At 36.1% G+C, this 25,253-nt stretch overlaps 1 pseudogene across 4 annotated transcripts; it reads right to left on the bottom strand.

Annotated features, from left to right (window-relative positions):
* Positions 1–9,115: 9,115 nt before the first annotated feature.
* Positions 9,116–22,423, bottom strand: LOC120072621 (guanylate kinase 3, chloroplastic pseudogene; annotated as a pseudogene). 4 transcript variants are annotated; one of them, XR_016528481.1, is made up of 5 exons: positions 21,129–22,423; positions 17,778–17,867; positions 10,189–10,388; positions 9,532–9,791; positions 9,116–9,305 (listed from the first exon to the last, which is right to left on the bottom strand). The product of XR_016528481.1 is annotated as a guanylate kinase 3, chloroplastic pseudogene, transcript variant X3 (transcript). The 4 variants fall into 4 exon arrangements; XR_005480556.2 differs by lacking the exon at positions 17,778–17,867 and having other exon boundaries at positions 21,129–22,292; XR_016528480.1 differs by lacking the exons at positions 10,189–10,388; positions 17,778–17,867 and having other exon boundaries at positions 21,129–22,375.
* Between the last annotated feature and the right edge of the window lie 2,830 nt (positions 22,424–25,253).

Below are 25,253 nucleotides of genomic sequence, written 5' to 3'. Positions count from 1 at the left end.
ACTTGGCATATAACTTCTTTTCTCTTAGAATTTGCAACACTAACCCTAGATGTTCCTTGTGCTTCTCTGCACTACTAGAATATACTAGTATATCGTCTATGAAAACTATCACAAACTAATCCAGGTAAGGATGAAATATCCTATTCATCAAGTCCATAAATACCACAGGAGCAAGGCGACACACTGGGTGTAACGTACCCTTTATCCACAAGTTCCTGTAACTGAACTTTGAACTCCTTCAGTTCTGTTGGCACCATCCTATATGGTGCCTGGGATATAGGTGTTGTACCTGGAACTAACTCAATAGTAAACTCAACTTCCCTGTCAAGTGGTAAGCCTAATAACTCTTTAGAGAACACATCTAGGAATTCTTGTACCACAGGTACATCCTCAAGTCTCAGCTTCCTATCTTGTGAAACAGCCACATAGGCTAAATAAGCTTCACATCCCTTACTCAGCAGCTTCCTAGCCTTCACCGCTTATATTAAACTTCCTGGAAGTATTCTTTTAATTCCTGCTAGGGTTATTTCTTTTTTACCTGGTTTCCTATTATCTCTTTCTTAAAATCATCCACAGTGGCATAGTATTTACTTAGGAAATCCATGCCTAAGATAACATCAAACTCTAATAACTCTAACGGAATCAAGTCAACTCATAAACTCTGATTCCCAAGAATTACTTCACAATTTCTGTAATACTCATGTACAACTAGAGTATCTGCTACAGGCGTAGAGATAAACAAGTCCTCATTCATATGCTCAAGCACTCTATCTATATGCAATACAAACGTGCTTGATATGAATGAGTGCATAGCACAGGATCAAATAACACATAAGTGAATTAATTACATAAAGTTATCGTACCAATTACGACATCTACCCTGCTGCTGTTCTTGTTGCTATTATTGTTGGGGTCGTCCAGCTACCTCTTTCAGCTTAGCTACACTGGATCCCTCTCCTCTAGTTCTGGTCGCTCTAGGTTGCTCTACAACTTGGGTAACATCTCTCTGTTCACACTGTGCTCCATGACCTAGCTGAGGACAATCTTTCTTAAAGTGCCCTACTTGTCCACACTGAAAATAAACATTCCTATTGCCGTAACAAACTCCTGTATGGCGCTTACCAAAGTTTGCACACAGTAGTTTCCTTCCTTACCACTGACTAGCTAGTACGACCTGTTACTGATCTACCACTCCATCCAGGTGCAGGTCTTGACCTCTTTCAATTCAAACCCTGTTGACTTGCGCATCCAAAACTGCTCATACCTGACTATCCAAAGAATAGGGGTCTAAAACTCTTACCTCTTGTCTCTCCTGGAGTCCTAAATTACTCCGCATCTGTCTGGAGTATGCCTACCCTCGCTACCCCCCGCTCAACTCTGATAACGGTCTCAACTAACTGAGTGAAATTCACCCAATTAGATGTAGAGGTAACGGGTGTACGTATCTTTCTTCTTAGGCCATTCTCAAATATTTTGCATCTCTCTTTTTCTTCCACAATGATCGGAAGGGCATACTGAGATAACTCTGTAAATCTCTACTCGTACTCAACAACCGTCATTAATCCTTTAGTTAGCCTAAGAAACTCATCCGTCTTTTCTTCTTTAAACGAACTAGGGTAGTATTTATCCTCAAATACTTTTCTAAACTCAGGCCAAGTCATGGCTTTTGAACTGCTTCTCCTGGCCTCTATCACTTTCCACCATTTCTCCGCCCCTTTCTACAGCAAGAACGCCACTAACTTGACCTTACGGTCCTCAGGGCATCTCATAACAGTAAAAGATTTTTCAATCTAGTCCAACCAGATCTCAGAATCTACTGAATTTTTGGCTCCATCGAACGTCGTGGCACCTAAAGCTTTCGGCCTTTCGACGCTGAATTTATTTTTTGGATCGGTCTGAATCGATCCTATACTCGCCGCCAATCTTTAGGCGATTCTATCAAATACTCAATCCTCCATCTAGGGATCTGCATCTACCCATGGGGTACTCGACTCATTTTCAGAAGTTGTCTCTTGCCCTACTGGATCTCTAACTCTCTTCCCCTTCGAATCGGGGTCCTGTCTAACTTCAGGGCCTCCGTTGGTAGGGTTAACATTCCTCTCCTCTACCTACCTGCTCAGCCTGCCCCTTTTCCTCGGCATCTTTGCCTAATTAACAAGTACACATGTTAGGGACTTACTTATGGTTTTTAATCTAATGCATGAACTCTCTCTTTCCCCAAAATCTCATGCTTTGATACCAACTGGTATCAACTAACTCTTTAACCTTCCTAGAAACTTATGCTTTGATACCAAACTGTTAAACCCCCTTCCAGACTACTCTTTGAGCCTAGAAAATGATATGACTGTAGCAGTTATCAACTCTTTTGCTGAATTTACTGCCTAATAATTCTAGCTGAAATAACTCTGGTACCAACATGCAATCTCATACATAACGGCTGCCTTTATGGCTAAACAACATTAAGTTCACACACAAAATATTTAGAGAGATTACATTACTAGTTTCATAAGTCCCGATACCCAAACCTTAGTCCCTATATGAACAACTGTAACATATGTAGAATATTTACAGTAACCACCTAACAGATGGGTTACGATAACTTTGTCTATAAGTGGCACAGCAGATGCAGAGCTACCTCCTGAAGATTTGACCGCTACCTGGGGGAAAGAAAAACATTTGAAAATGGGGTGAGCTTGCTAGCCTAGTGAGTGACTTAAGAAAGAAAATTGATTCTCATGCAAAAGTGCCAATAAAGAGATTAAACTAAAATATAAATCTATACAGTAAACTTGTACTGTAACATAAACATTTTCCAAGCATAAAGCATATAAAGTTGTTCTCATCATAAAACATTAACTGTTCCTTAGTTGAGAATAACCCTGTTGTGGTTAAATCCCAAAGTCAACTGCTTAGTCAAGAGAGAACCTTTTTGCTCAATCACTGACTTCAACTACCTACGTGCATGTGGCCATAACTAAGTACTGTCATACATTAGGTACTTTTACTCAGATACCTTCTCAAAATGTCCATTAGTATTGAGCTGCTTGGATACCTTCTCAAATGTCCCTCAGTATCAAGTTTCAAGTAAAACTAGTCATACAATGATTTGTTCTTTAAAGCATGTAAAGCATAATGCATTGAAAACATGTCCTTAAAGATCCAAACACATGCTTGGTGTAATTAAACACACATAAATAGTTTTTCAATAAACTTTCATACATGGCATGCGTATAAAACATAACTCATGGTTTTCTTGGAAATTACTTTGTAAAATTAGCTAGCATGAGAATAATCTTTCTTTAAAACATGGTTTCTTTAAAATATTGTAAATATTTAATCACTCACAACTTTTAGAAATATTTCTAAAGGGTCGATATGCTTCTATCACTGGTGTCAATCCTGTGGACACAAAAGCATATATTAGCTACTAGCATAAGTCTCCCTTTTAAGACTAACCCTTAAGTAAGCTTTGCATTTAGCCTTCCCTTTTGAAGACTTTCACTCAATGCACCTTGTTGTATGTCTTAACACTTAGGGATTTCTTTAAGATTTGGCTCATGCAAAGCTTCCAATTTCTCTTCATAAATGCAACACCCGAGAACATAAAATTTGCATAGAGGAAATGATCAACCTGATCGTTTGAAGTTCGGCCTCCCTTTTCATACTACTTTCCACCACTTCTCATTAAGTCTTAGCCCAACACCTTCAACTTTCATGGAGTTAAATCTGGTGCTTATAATTGGTGATTAAGACTAATAAACACAAGTTCAATCGTTTAGCTCACCGCCCCATTGTTTAGCTCATCGTTTGACCTCACGCTGATGCTTGTCACCCAAAGATCTCGCTCTCGCCCAATGCATAGAACACAACCTACCGCACAACTCTCGTTCATCGTGTAGATCTTGTTGATGTTCATCGTGCAGTGTCGATGCCCATCGTCTAGCGCATCATGGCTATTGTCTAGCACCCACACCCATTGTGTATCTCCATCTCCTAGCATCATCGTCTAGCGTTGATGCCGATCGTGTAGTGCCAACGCCCCATCGCTTAATGCTATCGTCCATCGCATAGGGCTATCGTTTAACACGACTCTTCGCATCGTCTAGCACCACACCTTGCCGCATGTTCGCCTACTGCATCGCTGAGCACTGCTGAAATGCTACATGATTGCCTATCGCATCGCTAGCTCTGTACATTGCTACACGATTTCCTACCGCATCACTTAGCTCCGTGAATCGCTACACAATCATCCAATGCAAGCAACTCCAACGCCCAACGCCCACGCTCGTGCACACTTCAGGCCGCCACATGCTTGCCAACCTCTCAAGACTGTGGTTGCCGCATAGCTTTCCCCTTGGCCATATCTTAGCTTTCTTCAGTGCCCAAATAACCTCTCAAATGAGCAAGGCCAATGCACGGCACAACACTTAGCCAATTTTCTAGCCTCCAATGCATGGGTTACACTTAGCCAATTTTTCAAGCTTTACCCAAGAGTCCAGCTTTCACAGTCAAAATTTTCTTTTAACTTTTCACCCTTTTCTCTACAATTAAACATTAATTCTTACATCAATCTACTCACCACACTGGTCTCAATAGGGAACATACTCAAGTAGGGAAATTAGAGCTCAAGGTTCACATGTTGTGCATATTGTTTATGAGATCTTAGTATGAGCTTTTTATAATTTTACAGCTCTGCATTGTTTCTTCGAGAAGAAGTTAATTGTGACGGTGTGTTCTTCACTTATTCTTACTATATTCACGAAAGTTGATTGGTCTTAGGGGGAGTTTAAGACTTTTTTGTTCGATAAGGATTTCTCAAGCCTTAGGGGAGCCTAAGGTGTTGTTTCTCAAGAAAGGAGTTATCAAGACCTAGGGAGAGCTTAAGTTCTCATGTGAAAGGAGTTCACAAGTTAAAGGAAAGATGACATCAAATGAGATGGAGTCTCTCACACTTGGGAGAACCTAAGTGATTCATCACTAATATACACATACATAAAGAGAGTTAAGTTTAAGAGAGAGAGAGAGACTCATATCTAGGGAAGCTTAGGTGTTTAGCAAGGTCAGGCTATTGTGTGTCACTGTAATTGTTGTAATCCACAAATAAGAATAACATTGTAATTGCTTGACTTTTATATATTAGTAGAATATCTTTCCTTGACACATTAACCCCCAAACGTAGGTGGTTTATCACCGAGCTGAGTTACCAACTCTCTATTTTTTTTTATTATTGTTTCTAAATTTTCTAGGACGTTGTGTGAGACAATCACATAGTGTATGAGTAAACACTTTCCAAATTTTCAAAACTAATAGTAGAACGCTTTCTTCCCCACAGACGGTGCCAACTGTTTATGCCAAATTTTGACCAAGGAAAAATGTACCTAACCTCCGCGTGACAATAACAATAAATTTATAATTTGGGAAAAAGAGAACCTACAAAACAAAAAAAAAGAGCTTCGATGTCTAAGTTAGTAAGAGAACTAAACAATAGAGAAGAAGTTAGAAGTTTTCAGATACCTCATATGATGGTGTATTTATAGATAAAGTTAACCTAGGTTGTTCTCTAGGGTTTCCATGTTGCCTTAGGATAAGGAGATAACCTAATGAGCCAAGAAGCGTGCTCGAGTTCGCATTTGCCTAGGGTCAGCTTCGGCCTTGGGCCGAGGCTAAGCATTTCCATTAGGTTATATCTTAGTTATAAAATATCATCTTGGGTTGGGGCATGAGTAAAACATGCCCCATTAGACATGGGCAAGGGTCAGCCTCGACCTTGGCTGAGGTCTAGACCACTAGCTTTAAGCCTAGCCTAAGCCAGTCGCCTTTTCTAGGCCTATTTTGGTCTTTAGTAACCACTTTTGGCCTGTATCACACCACTTTTTGACTTTGCTATTTCTAAATTTCAATTATACCCTTTCATCTAAAGTCTTTGTGGCATTCCTGTGGGTTGAAAGGAATATCAAATAATATTTATAAACACTGAACTAACTACATATACTACAAGGTAGCACAAGCGGCAAGTCTGAGGTCGAACAACATGGAAGCACAGAAGATTAGTTCCTTGAAGCACGTTTTTAGTTAATGTGATAAATGCGAGGAGGGGGCAATGGGTGTGGATTGGATAGTCAAAATGCATAAAAGTAAATTACAAGTAAATAAAGGGATAGAAATACAATTAAATGAAATAACCCTAGTTAGAGATCTTGGAAAGTCGAGTTGTTATATCTTGTCTTTGGTTAAGACTTCATCTTTCATGACTCAGATGCTCAATTTAGCTCCAATTAGTGCCTTCATGATCTTCATCCTTCCAAAATGCTTTAAATAACTCTAAATTGCTCATCTCTACAAAATAAAAGATTAATTGTATTAGAGTAATGAAATTAACATGAAATAAAAATATAAAATTGCACATTTAAAATGCTTTATAAAGTGTAAAAAATGCGGTAGTTTTCTTTTTTCTTTATTGAAAGATAATTTATTAGACAACAATAAGGAGGGTCCCATAGCCCGACACCAAGGCACAGAGTAAAAAGCACAAAAATACAGCAAACACCAAAGTGAAGGAACCCAAAGGCTTAGGCCACCATAAAATCGAAAAAGCAACAAAAAAAAAACCCCCCAAAGCTCGGGACAAAGGGAAGAACACAAACCTCACAACCTAGGAACAAGCAAGAACCAAAAGGAAGACAAAGGCCAAAACAATGCCTAAATAAAGCCATAAAGGTCATTAGGCCACATAGCAACACAAGCACGAACATTAGAAATAACGAGGTTCAAAATGACAGAAGCATTATGAGGAGAACCCCCACACAAACGACGATTCTACTCCTGACAAACAAAATAGATAGAGGTAGACAGAAAGACACGCTAGAGCTTCTTCTTGACACCTAGACCAATTCCAACCCAACAGGCCCAGAGTAACTCAACATCCCAACTAGATCAATGTGAAAAGTGGGCCGTAATCCTCAACAACCCAATTAGAGGTACTTTGTTTTCTAAGTTACCTCTCTAACGAAAGGAAGCTAGAATATGTGGAATTATACCTTTATTATTCTTCTATCACTTAGATCAATGTGTCCATGTTCAATTTTTTTAGATTGAAAAAATTTCAACTGATTAATGACATCAAATGACATTAACAAAAATAGATTTAAAAAGGAATTGGACAACGAAGAAGATATGATATATGGCTTTGTAGATGGAGTTGTCTTTGAAACATCATGGAAGAGTAGGTTACAATTTTAAAATTATTTTATACAAAATACAAATAGAAGAAAAATAAATTTTTCAATAACTATCCTATACAATAAAATAGTAAAAATATGCAATGAAAATCTAATAAAAGTTTAACGTAAATCTAAATTTAATTCACAAACGGTACAAAAAAAATAAAAAATATTTACCATTTTTACATAAATGCAACTGGATTCATGCATGGAGTTGGTGTAATTTATTGAACTTTACTATCTTTGTATAAATGAAACAAATTATGCATGCAATTTAATGTAATTCTTATTATTTAAATCTTCTAAATCGTTAATTTCTACAACCCAAATTAACAAAATCATCTTTGCAACATTTGCTTCTTGAGAATATGGCGAAGCTAGTTTCTTCTTCCCCTGTCATCTTCATTGCTCTTATTCTTGCAGGTTATCTTTCACTATATTGTCATGAGTTGCAAAATTAAATATCCATTAGATATATTATGTCTCGTGTTAATGATTTTATGATTTTCATGAGCCTTCAAACGAATTTCTCAACCTTTTCATAACATTAAAGTCTTGACATTCTTATTTGATGTAGATAGTGAAATCTTTTGTTATGACAAGATATTGCTAACTAGTTGTATTTATCTTGGTGCCTCAGGGAGTCTCAGCTGCCCAAAGATGTCGAGATATATTATATAACAGTGGGTGCACTCTTGATGACTGCGGAAAGAAGTGTTGGGAGAAGTAGTATTTCACATCAATGCATTCCAACTAACCCTGCGCAAACCATATATGCTTGTTATTGTTTCTATGATTGTGGTAACAAAAATTAATTTTTTGGCAGCTTCCTAATTTTATGTAATGTTCCTCGCAACATTCTAAAATAAAATGAGATGTTTTTCTTAATCTTTGTCCATTATGTCTTGCACACTTCTGAATAGTATGGTTTTAAAATAAACGTTTTAATGTCAATATTATATTAGATTTTATATATGTATCAAATTATATCCTATTTAATTTTACTCATTACCATGCCTAGAACATTGATGTTTAGATGTTAAAGAAGTTTTGAGTTTAAGCCTGGATTTTAAGGCTTATTGACTTATAAAATTGGTCTTAAACAAATGGAGGAAGCTTCTATGATGATTAGTGAGAAAAGTGCCTAGTTATGGTCTTCAATCATTTAGAATTGTAGCGAAAAAGATCCTTTAGAATTTATTCTTGGGTTTGATGAAAAATAGAAGTTGTTAGCTTTTCAAAATCGGTTTATATATGTACCAATATATGTGAAAGGTTTTGGTAGGTAATTAATAGACATATGGATTTAACACATGAATACTTAAAGGTTATATCTATTGGTTGGTCAATAACATTATTGATATTTATTAATTTGTCGACTTTTATCAATTTTGTCCACTTCCAGTTGTCTGAACTAAAACATATCGGCGAAATTGGGTATGACTCAATTGACATACGAGTTTATTAGTAACAACAAGATTTGTGGTTTGGATCTCCTACCCTCAAATATACTAAAAAAAATTAAAACATTCCACTAGGGTAAGGTTTGGAAACTATAAAAAAGAAATGACAGTCTTTGATGTATGAAACATTTTATTACTTGACGCTTTAAAAAAGAATATCAAATAATATGTATATTAATAAGAAGTCGAGAAAAATAGGAAAAAGGGTGGAGGTCGATGAAAATTTTTGGAGCTTTTCACACTAATGTAAAACTCAACATTTTAGAAACGTCAAGTTTGATCATCACTTTTTTGTCATGTTTAAAATGTTATTAAAGGATAATTACAATGGGTAGCAAAATTAATTTTCATATTTGTTAAATCGTGTAAATTAATAATTTGTAAATATAGCAATTTTAAAATTTTTGAACTTTGACAAGAAGAAACTAAAAGTTTATCTTTTTGAACTTTGTCTAGACCTTTTGTACTAAAGTTCGTCCATACAGATACAAAACTCCTTTCCATAATTCATAAGTACCTTTTGGATAAAACTTCATCCAAATTTGGACATGAAGTACATTTCAAAAAATAGAACCCGATCTTAGACCTTTTCGGACTTTGTGTTGACCTTTTGTCAAATACACTGCAATTGAAAAAATCACTTAATCAAATCATCTACATCGCTTTTGAACTTATCCAAAATTTTGTAACAATACTTTTTCTTGGTTCTAGACCAAAATATTTGTTTAGAAAGTGGGGGTTGGATTGATAAAAAAATTTATCTAGATAATTGCATTCATGAAGAAAGAAACCGATTTAGATTGGAGGATGAAAATTCCAATTAAAAATCATCAATTGAAATTACTAACCAGTCATGATGTGGCGTTGATGTCAATCGTGGAAATATCATGAATAGAAGAAAAACAAACAATCTTCGACGATGGTACATCCTTCCTTGATTGAATCGATCAAGGTGGAGTATAAGACCCCCAAGGCAAACAGATTAATACCAACACCGTCTATATGCTTGAACCACCTTTTCACAATGACTCGATAGGAATCACTTTGGAAAGAGGAGACTCTACGACTTGAACTATTGGTCGTGGTCGATTAAATCGAGCCTTTCATCCTGCACCAATGGATTTGATCAATTAAGTCAAGCCTCCAAAGTAGACTTGTTGTCGATTGAGAAAAAAAATAAAATTAGTAAGAAAAAGATGAAATTTGAAAAATTAGATAAAACAAAATTTGAAATTAAAGATAAGATCAAATATGATAATTGAAAGAAAATCGAAATTTATAGGTAACGGGTGTACATTAAAAAGTAGCAGTAACAACTCCCTTATTTACCGTAGAATTTGGCTTGAATCTATTGAAATTGAATATGCTTGTTTATTCTAGTCAAATTTATATGAAAATCTTGTTCTGGCTTATTCACTCAAAATGTTGGAGTATGTATGATATATAGTAGATAGGTGTATTCTTGAGATTTTTTAAAGCTCAAGTGTGTAAATAGAATGGCTTACCTTTCTCTTTTGTTATCCCTTTGCTTCATCTGCTTCACTTCTCCTTCCATTTTTTTTTTTGTTATTTTCTGATTTAGGCTCATTAAATGATCGAAAACAAACTTTAGAGAAACTTAGAAACAAGAACAACAAAACTGTAACAGAGTAAGAGAACCTGCTTTATTGCCTCCAACCTCTCTCACAATTATGATTACCATTATCTGCAAGTGCAATATTTATGTATCAAGTCCTATGACATGATCCTTTGTTAAAGGCTTTGGCAATTCGAAACTGAAAGTTTTGTTTGGGGACCTTCTATTGTTCTCTTCATCCTGTTCTATTACTCGTAATCTAGAAGTTAGTTAATTCATAGGATTGTTTTACCCACAATTGAGAAGGATGAAGAAGTATGGCAAATTTAAGAACTTAATCTTGTTGTTATGTAGCTATCTTACGGTTATGGTAGTCACTTCAAATATGAGTGTTTTAGTAGAATTAGGAACTTCATTTGTTTGTTTTGTGGCTATCCTGCAGTTATGATAGCCACTTTAAATATGTGTGTTTAGTGTATGTGTTGTCACTTTGTAGGTTTAAACGGCGTTTAAAACTATTGAATTACATTCGTAGCTTGGGGGGAGTTCACTTCGACGCTTTCTATGTATTTGTTACTACTTTATAGGTTCAAATGGTGTTTAGGTGGAACTAGGACACGTACATAACTTGGGGAAGGAGGATGTATATGTTTTAATTGTTTTTTAGATTATCTTGAAGCCTAATTATGTACTTTAAAGGAACTTTGTTCTTGGCTTATTTGTAAGGACTCGATAGTTGTGTAGGTTTAAAAGGCATTTATGTATTTGTTTATGTGGATTTACGACACATTCGTAGCGTAGGAGAGAGGTTCACGTCTTAATTATAACAATTTTAATCGCTTTTTAGATAGTAAAATGGTTGTTTGTAGTATTCATATATTAATTATGAACATTGACAACATGTTTATAGCTTAAGAGGGGATCATTTCTCATATCAATCTTAAACATTTTGTTTAAATCTTTGTGTGATTGTTAAGATCTTTTTGTGCATTTTTCTTTGTTGATTTTAAAGAAATCTTTCATAATGTTTGTTTTTCCTATTTCAAGTTCGTGTAAATTCTTAAAGATCATTTTTTGGAGATTGCGAGAAGATTTTGAGATGATTACTTAATTTGGTTTAGGATCTCACTTATTTGGGTTTAGAGAAGATTAAAATTTTTGTATGGGGGATTAGTAAGAAGCTAGAAATGCTCAAATTTAATTGTATACACAGTTCTTGTTCGTAAAATTTTATAGCTTGTGTATTGAATATTAGTCTTATTTTTAATATATAAGCTTACTTTTATTACATTTGTCCCCAATTGATTTGTTTGAAGATTAATTTTTGTTTGTGCATAATTAGGTATTAAAGAAATAAAAATTTGGTAATTTAATTATTACGAATTATATAAAAAATTACAAGCAATTTATACCGGCACAAATAAACTTTGGAAGAAATCTATCTATTGGTTCTTTAGAAATATGCTTTTGCCAACGCAAAGTGTATTTCGTCTGGAAAACACATATGTTGACGCAATATATTGTGTTGGCAAATATGGTATTTATGCCGACAAAAATAGTTTTCGTCGGGAGGCACTTCTCCCGACATGGGTACGACGATGATTATGCCGACACAAAAAAATGTGTGGGCATAACCTATCCCTACGTTTTTTTTGCGTGGGGAAAGGTGAAAATTCTTGTAATGGGGTGAAAACCCTCTACTACTTCCTCGGTTCTATTTATCTCTAGAAAAATCAGTGGTGTTCATCGAGGAACTCCGTAAATTTTTTTGAAAATTCTTAGTTTTTCGTTCAGATATACCTTTTTCCATCCTCAACACCGCTTCTACTAACTTTCCAAATTCACTCTAGTCCATTGTAGTAATGGAAGTTCGAATTTCCAATCTTAAACCATCCTCAAATCTTTTATACCTATCAACCTCATCTTCGATGATGGTTGTGGCATACTTGGAGAGTTCCACACTTCTTTTGGTATTCTACTACCTTCATTGATCCTTCCTTTTTTATCTCTATAAGAGCGGAGATAATATTCTTCACAAAACAACGTCTACTTCTAATTGATTCCTACCAGTCACTTGCTCCTTACTGAAGTAGGAAGGTAGCAAGTTTTACCTTCCTTTCCTTCAGACATCCCATTACATCAAAACATTTCTCCAATATTTTCATTCATAATTCGGCATCAGTTGGATCGGCCGTTCGTTCCCCTAGAACTTTCAGTCGCTCAATTTTAAATTTCTTTTCTGGGTCATTTCGAAGTATTTTCATTCCGACTGCTACTCCTTGAGCAATCCTTGACATTAATTGCTCTTCAATACCATTTATATTATCGCTTGGGCTCTCTAGTTGGTGGTTGGACTCACCAACCATGTCATATTCCATAATATTTTGTCCACCATAGACTTCTTGAGCTTCGATATCACTCGGCCTACATATTCTACCACCTCAAGGCATAATTTCCTACATGATAATGCATAACATAATTGTATTATTCAAATTTAAGATATGCAATGCCTCTTAACATGATGCAGAACCTCGCTCCCGAATGGCCGATTATCTTGTAATCGTTCTATTGCTAAATATATTATCATGACTAGGACATAGAGTCCTGTCAAGTTATCAGAGCAATCTCAACATCTCAGAGAGGTGGAAGAAGATGATGCAGAAGAAGATGGAGGAATGATTAAGAGTAACTGAGGCGAAATGGACGAGGTACGGAAGGAGTTATAGAAGCTTCCGATGCTAGAGACGAAAATGAGGGAGATGCAGAAGACACTGAAGATGTTGGTCAACAAGTTAGTGGGCGAGCCAAGAAAACAAGGAGTCTGTAAGACCCCTAGTATAGAAATAGTAGGACCATTAGGAAAATATTACTATTGGTATGAGTAAGGGGTATGGGAGTGATTAGATGGTAAGTTAGTGAATATTACTATAAATAGGAGTAGGAGGGGTAGGAAGGTATGAAGAATTTGGTGGGAATTTTCATTGGGGAATTGAAGGAGAGAGTAGCCCTCTCGAAAGACTATGGTATATTGTAGTTTCATTATTGATATTGCAATATAAATCATTTACCGTTCTTATTTCTTTTTGTGTTCTTGAGAATTTCCTTGTTAAATGGTATACTAACAAAATGGTATCAAAACTATTCATCCTGGAATATCAATTAGAAATGAATAGTGATCAGTTGAAAGAAGCACTGGTAAAGGTATGGAGAAATGTGAGAGCATTGCAACAAAGGCTCATTGAATCTCTGGAAAGAGAGAGAGAGAGAGAAGACTAGTAGAAATCATAACAGAAAAGGAAAAATCAACAAATAAAATATCAGAAAAATAGGAAACGATTGCAATGGGAGTCGAATCCAAAACTTCCAGTGAGATTCCAATTGAAAGCTCATATATGGAAAATTCTTCACTGATGTTGAAAGGTATCGAAGAAGGAATGTTGTTTGTTCGAGCAAAATGCATCGAGGGAAAATGGGCAATAGAGATAGAAAAGGAGATGCAATTGATAGAAACAAAAGAAAAGAAAGAAGGCGATGGAGGGCTCCATATCAGAGGAGAAAAAGAGAAAAAGAGTAATGACTCGAAGATGGAAGAATCGAAGGAAAATAGTCATGAAAAAGATGGAGAAAAGAAATGGAATCTGATAGTTGACGTCTATAACCGACGACAAAAGGTGAGATGGTCGGAGACAAGGATTCAATGGAACTAGAAATGCCGATCAAATGAGGTAGAAGCATTCGAGAGAAGGGGACAAACATTACTAACGAGAAGGCGATATAGCAATCAGAAGAAGAAACGGAGGAAGGAGCACCTACAAGCAAACACATGGTCAGAAAAACGAAAAAGAAAGGCGACAAAAAATCGACAAAGAAGAAACATGTCGACAATCAACGGTGGGCGAATGAAGAAACTATCATTGATCAAGGACGCAAAGGATGGTTGGAAGCGATGCAAAGAGATGGCACCGACATTCCAATGGTTGGAATGGCAAGGATACCGACGGACGAAGAAACGACAAGCAATAGATGGAGAAGATGACTTGGGGAAGAGGAAATTTTCGTGAAGTGGAGAAAAAACATGTTCATACGCACATGAAATAGGAAATGGTGGGGCCCGAATGGATGGAATCAAGGGAAAAAGCAACTAATCCTAATTATGTGGGATTTACATCATCGATCGGGTTCATTCTCAAGAAAGCTATGAGGCCCATTATTCTAATCTAATTCAAATTGAGAAGAGTTGTAACTTGCAAAAATGGGAGGGAAGAAAAATCTGTCAGGTGGCGAGACCATGGACTGAGCAAAGTGATAATATTAATTTGGGCTTGATAATGGGTTGGTTTTGCTAGAAGCCCATTGTTATTTTTAAGGAAGATAATGATTTATGGGCCCAACGTTTGAAGAGTTGGTGGTGTGGGGCAATCCAAGTTAAAGGGGTTGTTATATTCAATATCTGTTACAAGGGTAGTGGGGGTTACTTAAGAGCAGGTTATGCTGTTTTGGACCGGAAATTAATAATGGGCCTAACCCATTAAAGGAGAATAACGCCAATAGAAATGAAGAAAGAAGAATGTGGAGTCATGGGATATTTATTGGGCTCGGTCCAAGCGAAAAAATAGAAGCCCAATTTATTTTCAAGGTTAAACAAGGCGGAAGAGAAGGCTATGTTGGTTTAAGTGTTGTATTCTCATAATTTAAAAACAAAAAAAAAAAGAGAGAGAGAAAGAGAGGGAAAAAAAAGGTTGCCCAATTTAATGATTGTGTTTTGTTAGCACACCTTGAGGACAAGGTGTCTTCGAAGGGCAAAGTGTTGAAAAAACCCTAGTATAGAAATAGTAGGACCATTAGGAGAAAATTAGTATTGGTATTAGTAAGGGGTATAAGGATAATTAGATGGGAAGTTAGTGAATATTGCTATAAATAGGAGTGGTAGGAAGGTATGAAGAATTTGGTGGAAATTTCCATTGGGGAATTGAAGGAGAGAGTAACCGTGTCGAAAAGCTATGGTACATTGTAGTTTCGTTATTGATATTGCAATATAAATCTATCTTTTACGGTTCTTATTTCTTTTTGTGTTCTTGAGAATTTCCTTGTTAGGTGGTGGTATCCTAACAAAGTCACGACTGTAGCAAAAGAAAACTTAGAGAATGTGAGAACCATGAAACCCGTGACAAAGAAAGAGCGAAAGAGGGAGAACCGTCATGGAAGAAATATGCAGAGGGAGAGGGACTGGTTTAAGTTCAAAAAGGTGGAGATGCCTGTGTTTAATGGAGAAGACCTGGATGAGTGGTTCTTCAGGACAGAGAGATAATTCCTACTACATAGTTTGTCTGAAACGGGTATACTCACTGTGTCAATAGTAAACTTTAAGGGCCAACCGTTGCATTGGTATCATTGGGTGTAGAACTGATGCACGACTAAACTTTCTGCATAAGGTTTTTAGGATTAAACAGCAAGGAACAATGGCTGAATAATGGCAAAAATTTGAAGAGTTGTCGGTGCCATTACCCCACCTGTCAGAAGAGACGCTAGAAGGACCATTTGCTAATAGGCTAGACCCAGTAGTTTGAATAGAGATGTCTTGTTTTTGGCCTGAAGTGTTGGAGGAGATGATTCGTGGCCCAATTGATAGAAGATAGTATAGTTGAAACAAAAGACCCATGATAAAAGCCTAAGTAAGGACTTGAAAGCTGATGGGAAAATTGAACCAAGAATTAATACTAAATCGGCGAGAAAGGGGTATGATGGATCATTGATGCGTACCATCACTTTGATGGTGAGAAGTCCAACAAATCATAGAAAGCATCATACAAACATGCAACCACCCCAAATTTCATTAATAAACTAAGGATCATTACCAAAATTTAACCTAAACTAACTTTATTGTGAACTAACGTTATTAACACTTACACTTTAAGAAAAAATTTTGCAGCATAACGACACTACCACAACAAAACCAAAATTTTTCTCGACAACTATTTCAAAAGAACACACTCCCAATAACCTTCCACAACCACTTCTTCTCAACAGAACTACCAGAGGTTCCAAATAACTAATATTCATAACTTCTAAATCAAAACCAACAAAACTTGTTAAAATTAACCAATATTGCTTGTTAAAACTAACTAACTCAATTTAATGACAAACTTGAGCAAAATAAACTAAGACCTATCATGAAATTTCAACTCGACAATAGAAAACAACTTGAAACTACGGCAAGTTCCACAATTCATAAACAAACTCATATCGAAAAGAAACTAAAAAAATGACTTATTCCTTAACACCTACAAAATCTGGTGGGGTGGGGGAGGGGGAGGGGGGGTCAGTACACGGTTGTACTGGTAAGTAACTCACACCTAAAGAGCCACCAAACAACATACATGCATTGCGAAGATACACAACAACAGTAATATCACTCACACCACACTAAACTCATGAATTATATCATCATATAAGAGGCTAACATAGTTTTTAATCAAATTTTGCAAACTTCAAAACATTCCAACAAAACCCTCACCTAACTTTATGAATGAATTACTCAATGCCATATACCAAGCTTTAACGCGTTACACATTTTACACTAGCTCACTCATTTAACATAACCACCATTTTTCCCATAACTGCCTAAGACTGCCCCCTTCTAGAGCCATCGACTCCTGACCATTTTTACCTAAGACCTCAATATCCTCTATGGTGCTCATCATTCAACCCTTCATACCTATGACCTTGAATTACATGTCGACCCTTAACTGTACTAAAGGCCTTCACATTCTCTACAACACTCAACGTTTGACCCTTAGCCGTACCTAAGGCCACGAATTGTACATCGACCCTTAACCGTACTCAAGGTGTCAATGTTCCCTATAGCACCCAACGTTCGCCCTCAGCCGTAAACCTAACGCTCAAATTGCTCGTCAACCCTATTTTTTACAACACTCAATGTTCGACCCCTAGCCATGGCTAAGGCCTCGAACTGCTTGTCGACCCTTAACCCTTAACTGTACTTAAGGCCCATTTCTCTACAACACTCAATGCTCAACCCTTAGCCAAACCCAAGGCCTCAAATTGTGCATCAGCCCTTAACCATACTCAAGGTCCCCACATTTTTTCTAAATCTAACGGTGACATCACTTCTCACCCAACTTTCCTTTATGAACACAGTTATCAATTCTCCTTACCACACCATCTCACCATAATGCATGAGTCCTGTACTTACTTATAAATCATGCCTTATGCTAAAGTCCACATGAAACAGTATGATGCTTTTAACAATAAAACTATATATACATCAAATTAACCAATATGCTTTACTCAGAAAACACATAATAGCACCACAACATACTACACATTATACAAGGCAATACAAAGATCATCGAGTCATGCTTAATCATATCAAATCACATCACAGATTCAAAATAAAAGAAGCCATAATCATACATAAAGGTATATACATAAAGGTATTTAGATCACGCATCATGTCAGCACACAAGCAAATAGACCTAACAAGTATAATCTACTTACTTATTGTTCAATAATGCTTCTAAAGCTATTGACTCGAAGTATGATTAAATCAACTGAGCACCACCGAACAGCTTCAACACTTGTTGGTTCCTGCCCAAAACACTTGATCCTAATTAGTATAAGTCATTAGATAATGGGTAAGGAAAAAGTAATGTCGAAAGGAAGTGGGTCATTATAGAAATGTGTTGAAACGGAAAACGTTGCTGGAAAAGTATCCGAATAAGTTCAATATCAATCTGAAGCCATTGAAACTTGCCCAAACAAAATTGAATCCTTGTTGGACGTGTCTGAATATGCTCAATCCTACATAATTAGAGTCGTTAAGGATTGGGTATTGACAAACACTCAAAAAGTGCTTTCTTGGGCTTAGAATTTAGTTGGTTTTATGTGTAATTTGTGATCGTTGATGCTTTTTATGTTTAATTTGTAGGAAATCGAGCAATTGGATCGGAACGAGCAAATTTGAGTGTAAAAAGATCAAAATGCCCCAAGGAAAGTCAAACTTTGACAGAGGGCAAGAAAATAGGTCAAAAGGTTGTGAAAAACGCGGAAGGGAGCATGCACGGAGCAAAAACCCGAGAGGGTTGGATATAAGGTAACGTTGCGGCATTACGGAATCTCCAACATGCGTTTGAAATTTTTATTAGACAGTACCGCAACACTTCAACTGTCCTCAAGGTGGGCTTACAGAACACAATCATAAAATTGGACTTCTCTTTTTTTTTTTTTTTTTCCAAAATATAACACCAGTAATCTACTCTTCAATCCATTAATCTACTCTTCAATCTTGAAAAAGGAATTCTTTTTTTCAACTTTGGAAAGCTGATCCAATTAGTTCCCTTAACTTCAGCCCATAGCCCAGAATCATCCTTCTTTAGCCCATAGAGCAGCTCAAGACAAGAAGCTCCCTTCTTCCTCAGCTTTTGACATGCGCTAAGCGCCACAATTAGAAGAAAATTGTTCCACTTCAGCGGCATAAAAAATTCTGCCCTAAATTACTTCTATAGCAAACAAGAATTGGGCTGTTTTCCCAATTCCCAGCCCACAATCCCAACCAAAATTAATGCTATTTCTCCAACTGCTGGCCCATCGTTTTCCAAAGAATTCCTGCATAAAACGAAATGGGCCCAAAAGCCCTTGCTGGCTTGCAGAAAATATTGGGCTTCTCCCACCAGCACATTAACCCACACCTTTTCAACCATTGGTCCCACCCTCCAAATCACGTGGGTAAAAGATTCTTCTTCCATCTCAACCCTTTTTTTTCCTTTTCCCGAGCCTTATTCTCTGCCCATGGTCTTTCGACTCCCTCTGCAAATCCCGACCCATCTTTCGTGAAGACTTCCAACCTCACTTGCTTCTTCGTTACCACTCGCATTCTGACAACCGCCATTCGTGCAATTGCTCCTTGACCTTTGTTGCACAGCATCTGCTCTTCCCGAGAATGGTCTCCCCATTTACACGTCTTCTTCTCCCACCACCGCCGCTCGTCCTCTTTGGCCATATACATTATTTCCGTCCTTCTCGCCTTCCCGTTTTCTTCTCTTGGCATGATCAGAAATGATTTCGTTCGCCGGACTTTTTGCCATCTCAACCCATCCTCTGCCTATGGATTCTCCGTCCTTCGCTTGCCATTTCGTTTATTAGAGTAAGTCAAATAAGTTAAGTTTGTACCTCGCCGTTTCTCTATCCGTACGCCACCACGCCGGTAAGTTCTTCTTCGAGACTTCTTCTTTCGCCGCACCCATTCTTGTCGTTGGTAGTGATCTCCTTCGTTGGTTCCTTCATGGTTATACCTTCTCGATCCCTTCTCTCACTTTTCTTGGAACTTATATCGGTGCTTTTTAAGAAACTTCATCTCTGACCCTACTGATTTGTAACGCTTCTTCTTCCACTTGCCCTTTTGTCTTTTGGCTGGTATGTTTCTCCTTCCTTTATTCATCTTCGCCTTTTGATTCATTTTCTCCCTGAACGTGCTATCGAATTTGTTCTCTCGGACTCCCTGATCCTTACCTCCTCATTGTTTTGAAATTGTTCCCTTCCAACAAGTCTGATCTTAGGCCTCTGTTCTGATTTTGGCTTTCCCGGTGATACCTCTTTCTTTCCTTCCCTCTTGGTTCGTCGATTGACTCTTCCTTGCTTTTTCAGAGGTGTTCTCAAGTACAATTGTCGCCTTCCAGCCACTCTTCGAACTCGTCTGGATAGTTTTTGAACAAGGTTTTCCTTCTCTTCTTTGATGGTTGCTAGTCTTCTTTCTCTCTCTCTATCTTCACATCCTTGCAGGTGATCCTACAATGTTTGTTGCATTGATTCCAAGATCTCGAACACCTCCTGTAGCCTATCACACATTGTATCTGAATCTATAGCGATATGCCTGGAACAAATAGGCTCTGATACCAATTTGTTAGGAACCCTCCTAACAAGAACGGTACTAAAAGATATAGAAAAACTAAAGGACAATTCAATTATAGAAATATGCTATAACTCACAAACTAACAAGATAAACCCTAGCCTTTCGAGAGGGCTAGTCTCTCCCAAATTCCCAAATGGAAATTCCCACCAAATTCTTCACACCCTCCTACCACTCTCACTCCTTCTATTTATAGCCATATTCACTAACTAACTTCCTATCTGATTACTCTTATACCCTTACTAATACCAATACCAATATTCTCCTAAAAGTCCTACTTTACATATTCATTAACCTTTAATTCACAATAAGATTTTGAGTTTTGATTCTTGGGCAGAGTTCCTTTTATCTGCAACACTACTTAGATCTCTTAGATCAGTATGAATTCTAACACTAAAGGGCGGAGGGAAGGTGTGCTTTAATAAGAAGGAACCCTCAAAATTCAACCATCAAATAACTTGAGCGTTCTCCATCAGAAACATGATAATCCAGAGAAATCACTAGACTTTATGAAGATATCACCAAAGAGGGTATAAAAAGGCCGACCATTATGGCTGATGAGATCTCTAAGAAATAAAAAAGTTGGCTTGTAGATCAAATACAACAAGACTGAATACTATTCAGCCAAGTGTTGAGATGTAACCTGTTAGAAGTGAGTAACATCTTGGATACATAAATGATGTAAACTTCTCTTCTCCACTGACCACTGATACCACACTTTTGAAATAGAATAAAAAACAAAAACTATACAAGCTTCAGTGAAAACAAGGCAATACTATACTGCTATCATGATGTCCATAAAAAAAAAAGCAATAAATACTTCAATAAATGAAGCTGGAGTTTTAAACAGAGTAGGAATAATTCTGTCGTTCCTTCTCAATCTGTAATAGTTACTTTCCTAAGAAAGAAACCATCTCATAACAGAACTTTTAAATAAATGTTACCTTGCAAAATGATGTCTTTAAAGCTCAATCTAAACAGCAGCATTTCTCTGGCAGACCTTTGCCTTCTCGGCATCAATAATGGATTCCACAAGCTTAACCGCACTCTCCAACTTCCCATCTGCATTCACAACCACATAATCAAAATTCTTAACATGTTTGACCTCCTCTCTAGCCGCTGCAACTGTCACCAACAATGATTCTTTAGTCTCCGTCTTCCTTTCGATCAATCTCTCCACTAGTTTAACCTCACTCTCCGCCATCAAAAACACAAAAACAGCAGAATTCCTAAGAATCTTCCTCAATGTTTCAGCACCTTGAATGTTAACGCTCAACACAATATCATACCCTTTTCCCATAAACTCCCGAATTTGCCTTTTGGGAATCCCCTTGGAATGCCCACACACTAACGCATATTCCAGAAGCTCGTTCCTCTGGATCATGGCGAGAAACTCTTCCTTAGAGACGAAATAATTGTCTTTCCCATCGACTTCACCAGGTCGCATTGGTCGGCTTGTCGCCGTAACAACGAAATGAAGCCCTTCTCGGACTTCTCTCAATCGCTTAATCACAGCGTCCTTTCCCACTCCACTTGGGCCACTGATCACAATAACTAAAGGGCTTGGATTTGGCACCATCGGGTCGGAGCTAAACGAAGTATTGAGCGAAAACTCGAGGGAACGAAGCAATTCCAATCGTTCGACTTCGTCGGACGGCGGAATGATGGGGCCGAGCGGTCCCCGAGCATCACCCATTTGAGAAATGGAGGAGAAAAATGGTGGGGTTAGAGGGAATGATTGAATGGGTTTGGATTTAGGGAAAATGGGGTTGAGTAAATTAGGAAAGGGAATGGGGTTGTGGAATTTTGTGTGGAGCACTGAAGAGAGGGAAAGAGAAGTGCCGAAGAATCTGCGAGACATGGGGGAGAAGAAATGAAGAATGGGAAGCGCAGTCCACAGTATCCCAACCAATTCGATCTTCAACGGAGTTGGAGAATGGAATTTGGTTTTCAGAATCGAAAAATTTGAAGCACGGGATGAAATTTCTTGAGAATTTTTTGGCTTCTTATGTGGCCGAGAGAATTGGGGATGTTAAAGTTGAGGAACCCTTCGAATTTCATTTCGCCCAATAGAAGGGCCCTGTGTGCAATTTTCCCCAAATTTCATCGCAAAGAACCATAATCTAACAAAACTTAACCACGTGCGCACCTTAACGCCAAACAGCGAAGATTTGATCAATCAATCTCACGCAATGTCTAAGTGAATGTAAGGGGGGTACGTAAAAGCACCGACGATCCCATCGAAGTAAGATCGATCGGTCGGAGGTAAGATCAATTGTTTAGTTTTCGGTTTTTTTTGAAAAAAAATTTGAAAACCGACCTATCGATATATGTATATATATTTTAAAAAATAAGTATAAAAGCAAGCTTATTAGGCAATTACCACCAACCCAAATCCAAGCCTACTATTTTAGAATTGATTTATTATTTTGCATGTTGCCTAATTTTCAAACAATTACATGATTTATTTAAATTTTTCATTAAAAAATGATTAATTTAAAATTAAAAAAGTTGTTAATTTTATTAACCTAATCATCACACATTATCAATTCATCTTTCCTTTTGATTCACCTTCACTCCTCCTAAAAAAACGACCAAACCAATCGACCGACCTAACCGATGTAGAGCGAATTTCACACTCTTTTTTTGGTCGAATTTTTAGTGTCGATTTTCTCCCAAAATCGACACCAACCGATATACACCTGTAGTGTTTGATTAAGAAATTGTTATTTAGATGGTTTAATAATACACACATATACAATTTCAATTAGGGTCCACTCTTACCCTTTTTGTTTTAAAATTCAAAATTTACAAATCATCTCTTTATCAACTTAAAATCTCTTATCACATCAACTTAAAATAATTATCTTCTCAATTATATCAATTTTGATACCAATAATTTGGAATAATTAATTTAACTTCACCTAGAATTCGGGATGTTTAAACCCAATAAGCTCAAAGTATACTGACAATCTATATGTAAATATAGATTCATCCGTAAAAATATTAAAAATTCCAAACAAAGGGTAGGGACTGGTTTAAATGGTGTAAACAAGAATATTATTAAAAAAAAAATGAAAACTTAGAAAGATAATGAAAATTAATATTATAAGAAGATTGAAGCAAATATTGAAAAAAAAAGGTTGTTGAAAGATAAAATTGAATCTCATGACAATAGATATAAACGAATGGAAATTAATATACATGCATGAACAAATTGAAAAATTCGAAAAAACCGAAAAAAGATTTAATTTGATAACAATACCTATAAAACATTGAAAAATATTTATATACAAATGAATCTGGTAATATACATTTAAAAAAATCGAAAACCAGTTAGATAAAAAATCAAATTTTATATTAAAAGTTGAATTTGAAAATATATTGGGAGAGAAAAATTAAGAAAGTTTTGTTTATCGTGATTAAATCAAAAATTAGTTATATAAAATCTAATTTGATAATAAAAGATAAATTAAAATATATATTAGAGAGAAAAATCACTAAGGGTTTCGTTTATTATGATTTATTGAATTAGTTAGATATTACACTGTATTTTTTATTTTATTTTTAGTTATGGTAACAGTTATTGTGTATTTATAACTTCATCTTTAATTGATACAAATTCCACACAGGACAAACCAAATATTCGAAAAATGATCGTCACATGATCTGCACACGAGTTGATAAATATCTCATTAATTTTGGTTTATAAAATCTAAAACTATGCTATATTATCCAATTTCTCTTTCTTTAATTATAAGTTCATGTGACTTGGCCACTAGGACTCGATCTAAAAGATAACTTTCCAAGCCAACATGAGATCATTTCCTTACTTTGTAATGAGTTATCGAATATGGATCAACATAATCAATATCATGATCACATGAAGTCTTTGGAAGCATTTGGGCTGCATTAACTACACTTATATGACTTAAGACAATACTAAATACAATATAAACAATCAAAAGGGTAGCAATCTTTTGAAACTTCATAATGCTCTTCGGAATTAGTTTTGAGAAAGTTAAGATGCGGAATGTAGATTGGGGTTTTAGGTATGTTTGGATTTTGTAAAGTCAAAAAGATCTCACTGATTATCATTTGATTATTTTTTTTTCACTTTTGATAGCCATCCGATTATCTTATGATCGTCATCTATTACTAGTTTATGATATTCTTATCTAATTGTTTTTTGATTGTCATCTAATAACTTTATATTTTTTGACACATGGTTAGTTGTTTATGTCATTGTCATCCAATCACCTTCTATTCTTTGATACATAGTTGTTTATGATACTGTCATCTAATGTCATCTGATTATCTCTTGATTGTCTTCTGATTATCATCTGATTACCTTCTAATCTTTGATACATAATTAGTAGTTTATGATATTGTCATTTGATTACCTTATCTTTTTGTCAATTAGTTAGTAGTTTCTGGTTAGCTTTTGATTGCCTTCTATTTTTTTTCACATGGTTAGTAGTTTTAAATTAGGCACTGAAACGGAAAAATAAAAAATGTCCTCATTGATTCCAAGCTTCTTCCTTCAATTTGATTGTTATATGATTGTTATGATTGTTATATGATTGTTATCTAATTAATAATTAATTGATGATACTTATTTCTTCCCTTTTCTTCCTCTTGTTTCTTGTTTTTTTTTTAAAAAAAAGATAGTTAGCCAATTGTTATCCGATTATAATCTGATTACTAATTAGTACTAATTATTACTGTTATATAATACAATTTGATAATAATTGTCATTTTATTGCTATTTGATATTGGTTGTCATCTGATTGTTATCTAATCTTGATTGCTAATGATATTTATTTGTCATATGGTTGTTATCTGATTGCTATTTAATATTAATAGTTGTTTGATTATCAATGATAACCAATTATGTCTATTGTTATCTTATTGTTTACTTAAAAAATAAGTTGTTGATTGCATATTGATTTTTGATTGCTAGAATCAGAACAATTAGGCATCAACTACAATACATCCAAAACAACAATCAACCCATAAATCAAAACACCAAGAAAGGAGAATTTAGGCACTACTAAAGGGAAAATTTT

Source organism: Benincasa hispida, chromosome 3, assembly GCF_027475165.1.
Source record: "Benincasa hispida cultivar pf3 chromosome 3, pf3_genome.v1.1, whole genome shotgun sequence".
Classification (NCBI taxonomy): Eukaryota; Viridiplantae; Streptophyta; class Magnoliopsida; order Cucurbitales; family Cucurbitaceae; genus Benincasa; species Benincasa hispida.
Note: the sequence above shows the minus strand (reverse complement) of the source record. Positions and strands in the feature narration are given on the sequence as shown.